The 13480-nt window shown below is 49.2% G+C and overlaps 1 protein-coding gene across 3 annotated transcripts in view; it reads left to right on the top strand.

Moving 5' to 3' along the window:
- Positions 1-13480, top strand: part of LOC119404704 (crustacean hyperglycemic hormone) — an 83478-nt gene that overhangs the window by 42085 nt on the left and 27913 nt on the right. Inside the window, exon 1 of one of the 3 annotated variants that reach the window (XM_037671349.2) lies at positions 12475-12857. The exons of 1 other annotated variant lie outside the window; for it this stretch is intronic. The gene's annotated coding sequence lies outside the window, so the exon portion shown is untranslated. Of the gene's footprint in view, positions 1-12474; positions 12858-13480 lie in introns of those variants that run through there. One more of the 3 variants, XM_049418983.1, reaches the window with a different exon arrangement.

The raw sequence follows: 13480 nt of genomic DNA, 5'->3' as shown, positions 1-13480 counted from the left end.
AGGGAAATTCCTCGGCTAGCAGCCGTATTTATCGACATGCATGTACGGCCCAATGTTGGCTAGCACTGGCTGATATAGTGACTTGTATTAGCTGAGTGATGCCAAAAATCTCGATACCATTATTGAGCATCCTACTTTTGTTGCTGATTTATTTCTGATGTCTCCTGCATTTCTCTCTTGGTGCTTAAACACGCGCACACAAATCGCCAGCTTCGGTACAGGCCATTCTCAAAAGGTCAGAGGAAACCGAGCACAGGAAGCAAGCGAAGAGCGAGTCCAACGGCACGGTCGGGCCGTCTTGTTTAAAGTGATCAAGGAGCGTTACTAACGTAATATAAAACGGCTCTTAAACCTTATTCCGAGGTCTTAGTCGAAGTCAAGAAGGAACGGGCATGGACAGAGCGTGTAACGGAAACGCTACATAACCGATGGTCATTAAGGGTAACAGACTAGATTCCAAGAGAAGGAAAGCGCGGCTGGGGGCGCCAGAAGGCTATGTGGGCAGATCAGATTAACAAGTTTGCCGAGGTAACGTGCTCGCAGCAAGCGCAGGAAAGGATTAATTGGACAAATCTCGGGAGAGGCCTTTGCCCAGCACTGGGCGTAGTCAGTCTGATGATGATGATGATGATGGTACTGATCTGACGGCCCTGTTGCCTTATCTGTTGCGCCTGCCTTTGACTCTTACAACGTTTAGTTGCTGCTTTGCGTGAATTTCTCAGCGCCACCGCGTCCCTCTGAAACGACCTCGCGAATTTGTCGTGATCGAGAGCTCGTCCAAGTTTGAAAATCTCCGCTGGAGTATGAGGCGATCGCTTTTCGTAATTCTACAAATTTGAATGACTTCCAACATGAATTTGAATGGAAAGATTGCCTGCACGTGAAAGAGACGCCGAAGTATAGAGCGGTAGGAAGTAGAATTTTCAGTTCGGGCCCCGGAGTCCCCCAAAATCGGTAATTTAACAAAAAAAGAAAAAACGAAATAATAACGTACAAGCATGAACGCTACAGAAGTTCGCAAACCCGTACTGAAAACTCGTATCGCAGTTCCTTAAAGTGCTCGTTCGCCCTGGTTTGCTCCTATAACACTGTTCTACGGTTCATTCGTGCAGCTTTCGTATTTACGGGAACAAAGTTTACGAAGGGTCGTTCCGCAACCCTGCCTCACCATTCCTAACTTGTAGTTCATCATAGAGGTAAAAGGTTAAAAAAAAAAAAAACATTACAAGCATTGAGGTCTTTTCTGCGATCGCGTTTCTGGTTTTTTTTCTTTCGTTAGAATGTTGCGTGCGAGGCCGAGCAAATGGTTTGGAAAAAGACACGCGACGCATTTCTTTCACTCGCTGTCTCTCTCTCTCTCTCACACTGGCGCGACAATTAAGAGCGCGAGGAGGAGAGGTAACTACTAGACCGAACTTACAGTAACGAAAAAAAAAACAAGAACAGGAGCGCAGGAAAGAAAAAAAAAATACGTGTAATTACCCCTGCTGCGTCGCGCGACCTGGAATTAGTCGTATTATCCCGTGGCGTGGTCGCAGCTAGAAAGCCTCAGTCGCGCTCTCGCTGGAGGCACGTGTTATAATGGTTTAATAGCGAGCGCGACGCTCGTTTGTGTTGTGTTTCGTCACAGCCGTGGAACAAGCTGCCGCCGCTGTTGGTTGCTCGCGTGAGTGTCTGCGAACTCGTTGCTTCTCACGTCGCCCGGCCGTCCCGTGACTCGTTGCACGTGCGTCTATGACGTAGCTGTATAGTATGTAGCAATTAGGCTTGGTTCAGAGTCGCAGGCGACCGCGGATGGCCCGCTGTGGAAACCACCGCTTCTTAGTACACTGAATATCCTCAGAGACGCTCCTTTGAGATTCAAAATAACGCGAAACTTTTCGCCCATCCGTGGCAACTCCGAATGACACCGCACAGGCTCGTACAGTACAATTGTTGTATCTCTATGTTGCTTTCCAGGATGCCGCCGCGAACGCATGATAAGTCGAGCAATCACCCCGACATCCATCTCGTGATACAGTGTCATTTAATTCGCGTGGTCTTCGTTTCAAATCGTTTCTCCCAGAAGCAGTTCGGATTCCCCCCGTTGGAGATTTTCCACTTAGAGGCAACACTGGTGATGTTGCCAGGAGTTTTTTGTCGTGCGGCTTTCTGAAAGCAGGTGCGGGATATGTTGCGTTTGAAAAAATTCTCTAGTCGAAAGAGCAACCTAGATAACGCGTAAGTAGATCGATCACCTCGACGCCCAGAAGAATCTCTGGACGATCACTCTTGATGAGTACTATCACTTACGAAGTGCTTTGAATTCCTGCTCACCGTCCAACCTTTAACAAGGCTTACTGAAGGCAGCGTACATCTTTCCGGCGGTTTTAACGTTGTTATTCACTCGTGCAAGAAGTACGAAGTTCAAGCGCGAACAATTCCGAAACTATGCCGTGAGTTGCTCACGGTGTTTTCAATCGCCGGAGTAATGCAGCTGGGAGTGGTATGCGCTACTAATTCGGAGAAACCAACAACCTACGGCGTGGTTGCAATTGACGAAACCGTCGCAATATTGTATGCAATGGGTCGTAGAAATGGGGACATTGAAACGAACTTATCGTACGTTTGAACAAAGCAGCAGGAACGTCCCAACGCATGAGCCGGACGACCACACGAATCCGATATCCACCCATCAAACACAGCGTATGCGTGAACGATCTCAGCGCCAGTAAATCGGCCTCTGGGTCCAAATGTCTTGAGGAGGCATACGTGCTATTCTGTTTCTCACTTTTCGCAAAAAACGCCAGGCCTGTGCGGAAAGCGCAGCACAGTCACAGCGAAAGCTGGAAGAGCGGCATTTATAGAGCCCGTTATAAACTCTCTTGTGGCTACTAATACAAGTACATTAGGAACGTACCCACTACGCCACAAATCATAATTTTTGGGAAGTTGGGAAGCACCCACCACGACATTATTCGTTATTCTGCGGAGAAGCGAGGTACCATCTGTGAGGCATTATGTGCACTTTGTTATTGCGGTGGTTGATGACGATGAAAAATTATGGCTGAGCCCTCTGTAATGGGTTGGAAGCTTTAAACGACCCACTAGTTACGTAATCCATATTATGTGACGCCCGGTCGTCATTCAACTGTCCCACCACGCTTTATAACATACGTTAACCGGAGAAACGGACAGCGAGAGAGAGAGAAGGAATTAATTTTATTGAGAGCCTGAGGAAATGGATCATGGGAGCCTGATGAGCTTCCTTGGCAACCAATAGAAGTGCACTTGCCAGGAACCCACTACGCTATAAATCATCATAATTTTTGTGAAGTAGGGAAGCAGCCACTATGCAATTTTTCCTCATTCTGCGGAGAACCGTGGTACTCGCTAAACACCTGTAAGGCATTATGTGCACTTTGTTGATGCTGTGGCTGATGACGATGAAGAATTATCGTAGAGGCCTTTGTAATGGGTTGGAAGCACTGAGCAACCCACTCGTTGCGCAATTTGCATTGTGTGACGCCCGGTTACAGAATTCGCGTTTGTGTGACGACTGGTTGTTATTTTACTCTTCTACCACACTACATTATATATGTTAATGTGGTTCCTTCCCGACATGAAGCCTGTGTAGGGTCTTTTTGCAAAGCAGTTTCAAGCACCGGCATGGCCCCGAGGTAGAACACTGGGCTCCCACGCAGAGGGCCCAGGTTCGAACCTCGTTCCATCGTGGAATTTTTTTTTCTTATTTCGTGCGATAGTGGTTACGGACACCGGCGGCGGCGCACAACTACGGCGCCAAAAACGGCCGTTGAAATGATCTCATAACAGCTTTCGCTGTAAAATGATCACTCGTCATCCGCTGAACAAGCATAGACCACTTAAAAACACGCTTATATAGAACGCGTGTTTTTAAGGCCAATTTACAGCCACCTTACATCCTAACACTGCAAATATCTGATCACCCTAATCATCCCATGATCAGTAATGGCGCTCTTCGGCCATCAATGGCCCTTGCGCCACAGAACTCCATATATTATCATCATCAGCGCCAGTAAATGAATATGTCGTGTAGGGGTGCCCATACCTCCTGCAAAGTCGTGTTCGCCTCATGGCGCCTGCGCGTCGTAGTTACTTTTACTGCCGCCGAGGGAGAGTTGGCGCTATGCTCCCGGGGTGCTCCTCATGAGCCCGCGAAAAGACAACTTGCCGCCGGAAGGGACCGAACCTGCACGTTCGGTCTTTGCTGGCAACATGTTTTTCAGCCCACTTTGTTCACATCTATATCACAATTACTACAGTGCACCTAAAACGGTACAATTAACGTCCCCTGTGCCTTCCTTGGCTTCATTATCTGCTGGTTTTCGTTAAGGTTGTGTCAAACGAAGAACCGAATCATCAAAATTCTCTGCTTTCATTCAGCCCCGTTTATATATGTATGTTGTGCTGGTACTGGCAGAATAAATGTTCAGTTGTTCCCGCTTTAGGGAGAGCGCTTAGCAGTGGGTGATGACTTTGGAATGTCTGCCGTATTCACTACATCTAATCCATATTCTTTCGTAACATTCCTCCACATGAGAAGGCTCTCCTGTTGGCAATTAACCCAGCTAACCATATTGTTGCACAGATTCCAGGGTTTAGTGCCAATCGCGAATTTTCGTTATCTCGTACAACTGTGAAGCATTGCGTGTATATTGTGTAAGTATATCTTCAACCATGCTTCCATGTAAGTAGGTCAAAATGGAAGTACACCGGCGTTCTTTGATTTAGCCCCATCGAAGCACGGCCGCCCTGGCCGTTGATTGGCACGAGGCTAGAGTGTTGGGCTAAACGAAGGCTTTCGCTTTCTGCACACCGTAACGTGCCAGCTCGCTGACCTCAGCGCTCAGCCGTTACCTCACAGTTGCGTGCTTTGAGAAATCGCTGAACAGGTAATGTCGCTGGAGCCGACGTTTCCACAAGTGGACTTGTATAGTTGCTGCCCTGCTGGCGAGTAGAAGTCCACTTGTCGGAACATTAGCTCCCCGACAAACTTCTACTTATCCCTTTAAGCATCTATCTTCTCCAGAACACTTTCTGTAATATGCCGCTAGTATTTACACGACCCCGAAATAAGCGTGAACTTCAATAAAAGTAATTGTTGGGGTTTTACGTCCCGAAACCACGTTATGGTTAACAGAGACGCCGTAGTGGAAGGCTCCGGAAATTTCGACCTCCTGGGGTTCTTAAACGTGCACGTCAAATCTAAGCACACGGGCCTCTAGCATTTTGCCACTATCGAAATGCGGCCGCCGCGGGCGGGATTCGATCCCGCGACCTTCGGATCAGCAGTCGTGCGTCGTAAACATGTATAGACCGCGGCGGGTAGCTCGAACTTCACTTACGGAGTGAAACGCGAGTGTCACTCTGGCTTCGAATTTTATTCATTGTTAACTGCTGCGCTACCATAACAGATGCACTGGTTCGAATATTCATGACGAAGGTACACGCGAACTGAGCAGTAAAATCTACGTAAAACACTTTGAAACGTACTGAATAAGAATAGCGATGCGGCAGAGTTGGTTTACGTCCATGGCGAAGATGAGCAGCCGCAATGAGCAGAGACTTCCGCACTTCTGTGATTCGCGCTGATAACCTTAACTGCTCGTGTAGTACGTGCAGAAGCTGTAGTTGTACGCAGAGCCGTATAGATACCCTTCCTTTGCAGGGTGCATAGCTCGCAGGAGAATAAGACATTGCCGAGAACACACCCCCCTCCTCTAAAAAAAAGAAAGAATAGCTCTGCTTTAACAGTGCTTTGTTGACTGATAGACAGTTTCAACGGTTGTCTACTTAGCGCGCTTCCAGCTGCGAAGAATCGGCGGCGCTAGTGGTTCACTCGAGAGATGGACCAGTTCCCGCGTACTTTTTATTTTTAGGCGCCCGTTGAACCCCGGGTCGTTGGAGAGCTGATGAGAAGCTCACCGCTGCCGTGTGCCTCATGATCGTATCGGGGTTTTCGGCACTAAAACCACTCGAGAATTGAGTTGCAGGGACACCAAAGAGAAGAACGATTTTTCTCGTATGAGTAAATTACTCTTCCACCTTACCAAAGCACCACGCTTCCTGAGAGAATGCATGCTTGGTAAGCGAGAAGACGCGGTAAAAGAAAGTGCTGATGGCGACGCCACCTTGAAGTTCTCGCACCCGTCGCCGTGACGTCATAGATTTTGACGGCGTCTGCTAAGCCCTATACGTAGTTCCTATAATCGGTGAAAATGAAGTACATTGTCTTCTGAAGGAGTTATAGACTACCAAGTTTATGAAATTTCGTTGAACCAATGCGTCCAATGCTTCATAATATCGCTGCAGCTATCTTCTTCGCGACTGTCATCTTTTACCGAAATTTTATTATAGAACAGTATTGATGGATTGATGGAAAACGTATTTATTTGCACAGAATCTGGTGTGCGCGTGGGTTGCCCATTCCGGCAGTCAACTGGTTGTCGCTGCAGTGTTGAATCCCTCCACCATGCATTGCTGGTGGTCAGGGCCATCGCTGAGAAGAATGGCCTCTCCCACTGCTCCTCTGAGGGATTTGTAATGCGCTCGACGTTAGTAGAACATGGGATTAGCGACAGGAGCCGTTTGCGGCTAGCAACAAAAGTTTACGGGACACCATATTTGTAAATAAAGCCGCGGATTCTCGCTTAGCCGTATAGCAGCGTAAAGCCTCCGATTAAACCTTTCAGACCGCAGTGTAGTTCTAAACTGTAACGGTCATTCATCAGTGAAGCAGCAATTTACGCATTCCATGGCTCCAGTGCCCCTTAAACTTTTGTCGCCGGCTGCATACGGACGCCACATGTTACTTGTTACTGCCCTAGTCCGCTCATGCTGCCTTACGGAACGTAAACAGCGCCGCCACTTCGTGTGAATCGACATTAAAGCAACAGTGGGGGTGGGGGGGGGGGGGGAAGGGGGGGACTGACACGTTTAAGGTGTAGGTATAAGGTAAAAAGTACTGAGACCACAAGGTCTGAGAAAACTTCGAATTTCCCGGCAATTTGTGACTCTATACCAGTAGGTCGAACTGCGCGGTGCGCGTTGTTAACGCGTTTTAGAATAGGCAGGAAATCTAAATTCAGGTCTGCCTGCCGAAGCAGCGGAAATGTTCAACTTTTCTCTTGCGTCTCGTGGTCCTTAAACTTCCGACGCCGACTGTGCATACATCTCCGCTTCACGGAATATCCCGACGTCTATATCTTAACACGTCCGAGTATTTCGTTTAACGGGACATCGTACATGCATCTCTCGCTTTTCCGTTGAACTCGTCCCGCAGTGTGCTTCTTTTCCGTATAGTTCCTGGAATCCGGGCCAACCACGATCAGCCGGCGCAGTACGCACGTACGAGCTCCGTACAGATTGGGTACGACATCCGTACCGCAACGCTAGAACGGTATAGACATACATATCCAACACCGAATACCGAGAGAATCGCATCGACGAATTAGAAAAGACGTGGAGAGTTAGGCGAGATAGGCGAATCGCCCTTAGGACGTGTCACGTACGTTGCTGTATACGTGATCACCCCACGCGCATCACCACCGGCCGGTTTCCATCGCTAAACGCGGGACGATAATTTTGACGGATCGCTGGTCTTCTTCCCCTCCTGGAAAAGGCAAGCCGAGAGATCATTCGTCGCGTCGCTTGTGCCGACTCCCTGAGGCAGCGGGGGCGCAGCAGTCCGCCTTCGCATCGTTCGTCGGCGTGATGTGTAGAAAAAGTCAGTCGCTGGAAGGATCACGTGCACTGAGCCACCGACGAGCCTTCTGGGAGACCAAGTTATGGCCTCCAAGATGGGAGGAAGCTAGTCGTGCGAGGGCTTTCCTCTGAGATTCGCAAAAGAAGTCCCGGGAAATTGGAGGTTTAGTTGTTTTTTTTTTTTACGTTTTATCTTGGGTGTTCCGTTTCCATCGCCGCCGACGCGTCCATTCAGCGCCTGGGAGGACTGTAAAGGGTGTTTGGGCGAGGGAGAGAGAGAGAAAATTAAAATAGAGACAAAGTTTTCTGGTCGGGGGTTGTGCTCGCTCTTTGCAACAGCTACAGAACGAACAGGAGGGGAACGCGTATGCAATCGAATGATACTGCACGTCACGCGAAGTTGTGGGTTTTTTTTTTTTTTTGATGACGCGCGTGCGTGCATGCATGACCGATAGACCGTCAATTTATGCATTTGAATCGATCGGGAAACGCAGGCGGTTTTCGTCGCTGGCTTTACCGCAGCGTTTCGTTAGTACAATGTCTAACTAAGATTGATGAAGTCAAGAGTTGTAGAACTTTCTACGAAAACTTCCAGAGCAGCAACTTTGCCTCTGCGTTTCTTTCTGCGCTTAAAACGACGCGGCATCGCGTTCCAAATCGGGCGCGGTGCCAACGTTGCCCGTGCACACTTAACCGGAACGCTGCACAACCGTCTGGCAACTTTCCCCGAGCGCATCGCTGGATGACGTAACGAAGCCCGTTTCTTGCACGCCGCGCGTTCCCGGTGCTCGCGGCGCCTTCGCTAATGTGCGTCACGACCCGTATATTCCGTTGTTCAACACCGCCACCTCCTTTTTTTTGCATTCTTTCTTTTTTTTTCCCTCCTTTAGATTTTTTTTCTACGTCATACGAAAGAGCCGAAACGTCGTCTCGTTCACATCTTTGCACCGGCAACTCGACGACCGCGAAAAAGCATGTATGGACGCGACTTCATTCTTAAGAGTGCTGGAGGAGGTGCCTTTGACACACACCCCACGTACCTCACACTACGTTGCAAACAAAAACAAACGCAAAAACACAAATTACGCTTGAAAACTGCGCCGAGACGTACCTGGCAGAACAGACAAAACATTCCGAAGGAGAGCATGCCCGAACTTGCTTCCGCGAGCCGCTAGGGGTCGGGACTGACCGCAACACCTGCTGAGAGTGTGGCCCCCGTTTTTTATTTATTTACATTTCTGAGAAAGGTAACGAAGGGAAGGGAGCACAGAACACGGTTTCATGCTGTACACTGCGCGCCGCCAGTTCGGTGCAGTATGTGCACCCGGAGAGATGCGGCGTCGCCAATTTTGTACCAAACGGAGCAGCACAGTATAATAGAAGCAGTGGTAATGACATTTAGTAGCAGCAGTAGTGGTTGTCGCAGTTGGTAGTATAACAGCCACGGTAATGGTAGCATTGGAAATAGTCGTATCAGAGTTGCTGTGGTGGTTGGTAGTAGCTGAGACAATATATATAGTAAAGTTGTTGCAATGATGGTAGTTCTGTAGCAGCGTTATTATTAGAGGTGGTGCCGGCAGCTCTAGCCGTTTAATTTTACCTAGTAGTACTCAAGTACATGCTCGCTGGAGGCCAGGGCCGTACCCAGGAATATTTTTCGGTGGGTGTTTGTGCGCAACCGGTGGTCGCTGTGAAGGCGTGCAAGTATTTTAGTGTCACCCGAAAAGTTAAAGCATGAAAAAATTTCGGGGGGTGTCAGGGCTGGTGCCAAAATTTCGGGGGGGGGGGGGTCAGTGTCGGGGCTGGTGGTCACGGCAGTTAGCAGCAGTAAGGGTGGTAGTTAGTAGTAGTTGATGCGTTAGGTGTAGTAGCGGTGGCAGCTCTACCATAGATGTATAGTTACTGACGGAAAGTGGGGAGGTGGGGGTGGCACCGGTTAGTGTTCATAACACTTATAGTAGCTGCAGTAATATTACTTATGACGGCGGTGCCACTAACAGTATTACTAGTTGTGGTAGTAGTATTCACGCGGGCACTGTTAGCTGTTCCGCGGACATGGCGAAGATACGAACTAACGGAAGTCACAGAGCGAACGTTCCAAGCACAACACAACAGTCCGCGATTCAGTTTGGCGCAGTACGTCCCGGGAGCTGCGCGACCAATCGGCAATTAAATAAGTGGACCGTAAATCAAGCACACGCACGACTGAGGACTATACGCTAATAAACGAAGCATACAAACTACGTTGGCCATAAATCGTTCATTCGAGCGACTTCGAAAAACTTGAGCCACGCACATTCTTTGCCAAGTCTCCCCGGAAACGACTTATCGAGCGCTGATAGAAGTTGTGTATTTGAGACGGTACGGCCGTTGTTATCAGTTTAGAGTATTGACGCTATCTTCACAAGTTACGAAAATGGCATACACACTATCTGCTACCGTCCTGCGGCCCTTCAAATCTCTGCTGCCACACCCGCAGACCTCTATAGCTGTTGGTGGTCTGGACGGTATAGACCGCTTCTTGATGGAGCTCTTATAACGAGACAGTGCAGTGCCTACTTAATTATGGTGAGGCGTTCATTATCGAGCAGTACCACGTGTATTGCCATTACTGTAGGCTTTCCTCAACCACAATACCGTACAGGGGCGACGCGGGGTAGCGGCGCATCGCGTAATTGGCGCCATCGCGCCGCCATAAATAATTCGTAATAACTGCTATGAGTGTTATCGCGCCGTCATAAATAATCGTAATGAAAGGTACGCATCAGTCGAAGTCACGAGCAATACTGAGTACTTCACGTCGCCCATTCATAGTACCCTCTCCACAAGCCACGCCTGACACATTTCGTACACTGTGACGTCAGCGCTAAATAATAGGGAAGGATGTCCTCGTAGCTGTGAAGCTCATCCTTAAAGCTTTACTTGCGTCTGTCCTTTCGAATAGTCCAGCCGATTCTATTTCCTTTGAGTGAAACCAGGGAGCATTCAAACCTCTGCGCTTATAATAGCTCGGCGAGGTGAATGCCCTCTCGACATGGCGCCAACGGACCGTTTACAGACAGTTCAATTTCGCTGTGTACACGCGTATAAAGAATTGTCAGGTGTAACAGTAAACAGGAACAACCCGTGTAAATACAGTCGAAAACAGATATATTGAATCTGAAGGGATCACAAAATAGTCCTATATATAGGTAATTCCATATAAAATATTTCATTTATCGAAAATATACTCAATGATATTTTGCAACTGTTAAGTATACACAATGATTCGTTATATGTCAGTTTGACTGCATTGGTCAATATATGTTAGTATCTTGGCTAAGAACAATAGCTGTAAGCATAAACTGTGCACAGGAAAGTAAAACATGGTGTTTTTCCCGTGCTGTGTGTGTTTTTCTATGTCCCGTACGTAATTTGCGCTTTGCAGTTCACAATTATGAGCCAACTAGCCCTATTCTCTCATGTAAAACACGAACGCGCCGCTGTTCGCCGTGCACTCGGCGCGAACGCCGCACTGCACGCAACTAAGTCCGCCACTTGCGTCCGTCAGCGGGCGACAAAGGGGCCGCTGGAAAGATTCCGAACCCCCCAGCACCCGAGGTAGTCGCGCGGAAGACCTTCGTATCTATCTATTCCTTCTCTCTTTTTCGCGACGCGGCGTCAACGGAAAGGCATAGGAAAGAGGAAGGACCAGGTATAACCAGCCGGTCGTGCCTCCCCTGAAAGAAATGACCACTCACTTCACAAACTGCGGAGCTATTGGGACGAAGTTAGGAAAGGGGGGGGGGGGGGGGAAGGGGGGCGAGACGAGAAGAAACAGCAGAGGCTCCCTTAAGTACCCCCCCGATCACCCCATACAGATTCCCCACCCTCACTACCCTCACCCAGCTACCTGCGCTAGAGAGCGCATTCCTTCCGAGAGCCCATCGCGCATTCCATCTCCTGAAGTCTCGGAAAAATGTCAAGAAAACCACAGGCAGAGAGAGAGAGCGAGAGCGAAGCTAGCCTGGAGATGCAATATGAAAAACAAGGAGTAGGTTTGGTTCGGTAGCGCTAGATGGGAAGAACGCGTGAGCAAAATAATGAAAGAAAACAACGCCGATCAGGAGACCGTAAGCCTGCTAAGCGAGCTGGCATACGCGGGGAGAGGGGTTCATTGTATCGGTGGCGAGGCGACGTTTCGGATGCTGTGTGTATACTTGGGGAGGCCTGAAGAATGGAAACACGTGAGTTTGGGTGAGGAGGTACGTCGGCGCGCGTAATTCGCGGCTGCATCGTGGAGACCAGCAGTACGAGATCGCTAACGAAAAAAAAATGTTACAGACGCGCCGCTGTGTGCTGGTGGTGCAGCTAGTGGGGCGGTTGGGCTTCTGTCGCCAGTTGCCTCAGCTATGCGCCGTTCTTTCATCAGCCACTTCGAGAACCAAGAAGAGAGAGAGAGGGAAACGTAAGATGCCTGGAGCTGGTCACAGGAAAAAGAAAAAAAAATCCAGACAAGAGTGTAAGAAGAAACGAGGAAAAACTGTACGCCAACACGAGCAGTGTAGTCCTCGCTGAAGGGGGGTCAGTCCGCGCGCCCGCGTGCGTAGCATCCCACGTGACCCCCGCTCCGAGGTGACGTCAGAGCCGACGCCCGCACTCGCGACCAATGGGAGCGGCGAGCGCGAGGCGAGCCCCTCTCTCGCTGCTACCACGCCCCCCTTCGAGACGGAAAATATAAGCGTGGCATGACAGGGCGCGTACATATCCAGCCGACGTAGTCGAGGTTAAAGCAAAAAGGGCCACCGCACGTAGACGTACGGGAGATAAAAAAAGGCGGCTTCTACCCTCCCCGAAACTTCTTGGAGTGGCGTTTGACGAAGAACCACGGTTGCTACTACCGCTGTGCCAGACCACACCTTTCACGGAGAAAGGAAAAGACGCAAGCAACTAACTACAAGCCGTGGGGGTATCTTCTGCGACGGTGTATTTATTGGCATTACGACGCGCTGTGTTTTTTTTTTTTTTTTTGTCTTCGGTTTGGTCCCGCAAAACACCCCCCTGCCTTCGCATCCCTACCTGCTGCTGCTGCTGTTTGGTGTGAAACCTGTGGCCAACCCCCTCCACAACTTCCTGCGCTCTGGAATCAATCGGTGCGTCATGCTTCTTGAATTGATTGCCTCCGTTTTTGTTCTGCTTCTTTATCGTCTAATTTTTGGCTTGCCTACGTGCGCGCCTAAACGTTCGCACCTCCCTCCCTCCTCCCCTCTCCACCTCCTTCCAACCTCGCTCCCATTCATTCGGTTGACCTACCCCGTACATGCATGGTGCGTACACATGACTTCCGCACTACTCCCTACCTGTTGTGCGCTGCTTTATGCTGTGTTTGCTTACTGTTCTTGCTGCGTGACAGGTGTGTACGAAGCTTAGATACTGAACAGTGCGGATTTGACACAGGACAGAGGAAGAACAGCGATGCACATGACTTATACCTCTGACATGCGTTGAATCCGCGCAGTCCAGTATTTAAGGCTATAAACCAACTAGCTCTGCAAGGCATTTTGTCAATCTACGAAGCTGTCTGCACGGGTGTAAACAAGTTATCGCGTACGCGTGACACCGCTTCTACGAGGCGCCGAATTTGTTAACGCTGCGTGTTTGCTTGAACTGTGCACCGCAAAGCTAATTCATTCGTAGATAACGTGAATTGGTCTGACTCGCACTAGAATTTCAATAGTGCCCCTGTAATTGTTCGCGGCTTCCAAATACAAGCGCA

This window comes from Rhipicephalus sanguineus, chromosome 9, assembly GCF_013339695.2.
Source record: "Rhipicephalus sanguineus isolate Rsan-2018 chromosome 9, BIME_Rsan_1.4, whole genome shotgun sequence".
Classification (NCBI taxonomy): domain Eukaryota; kingdom Metazoa; phylum Arthropoda; class Arachnida; order Ixodida; family Ixodidae; genus Rhipicephalus; species Rhipicephalus sanguineus.
This window is presented reverse-complemented; position numbering and strand designations above follow the sequence as displayed.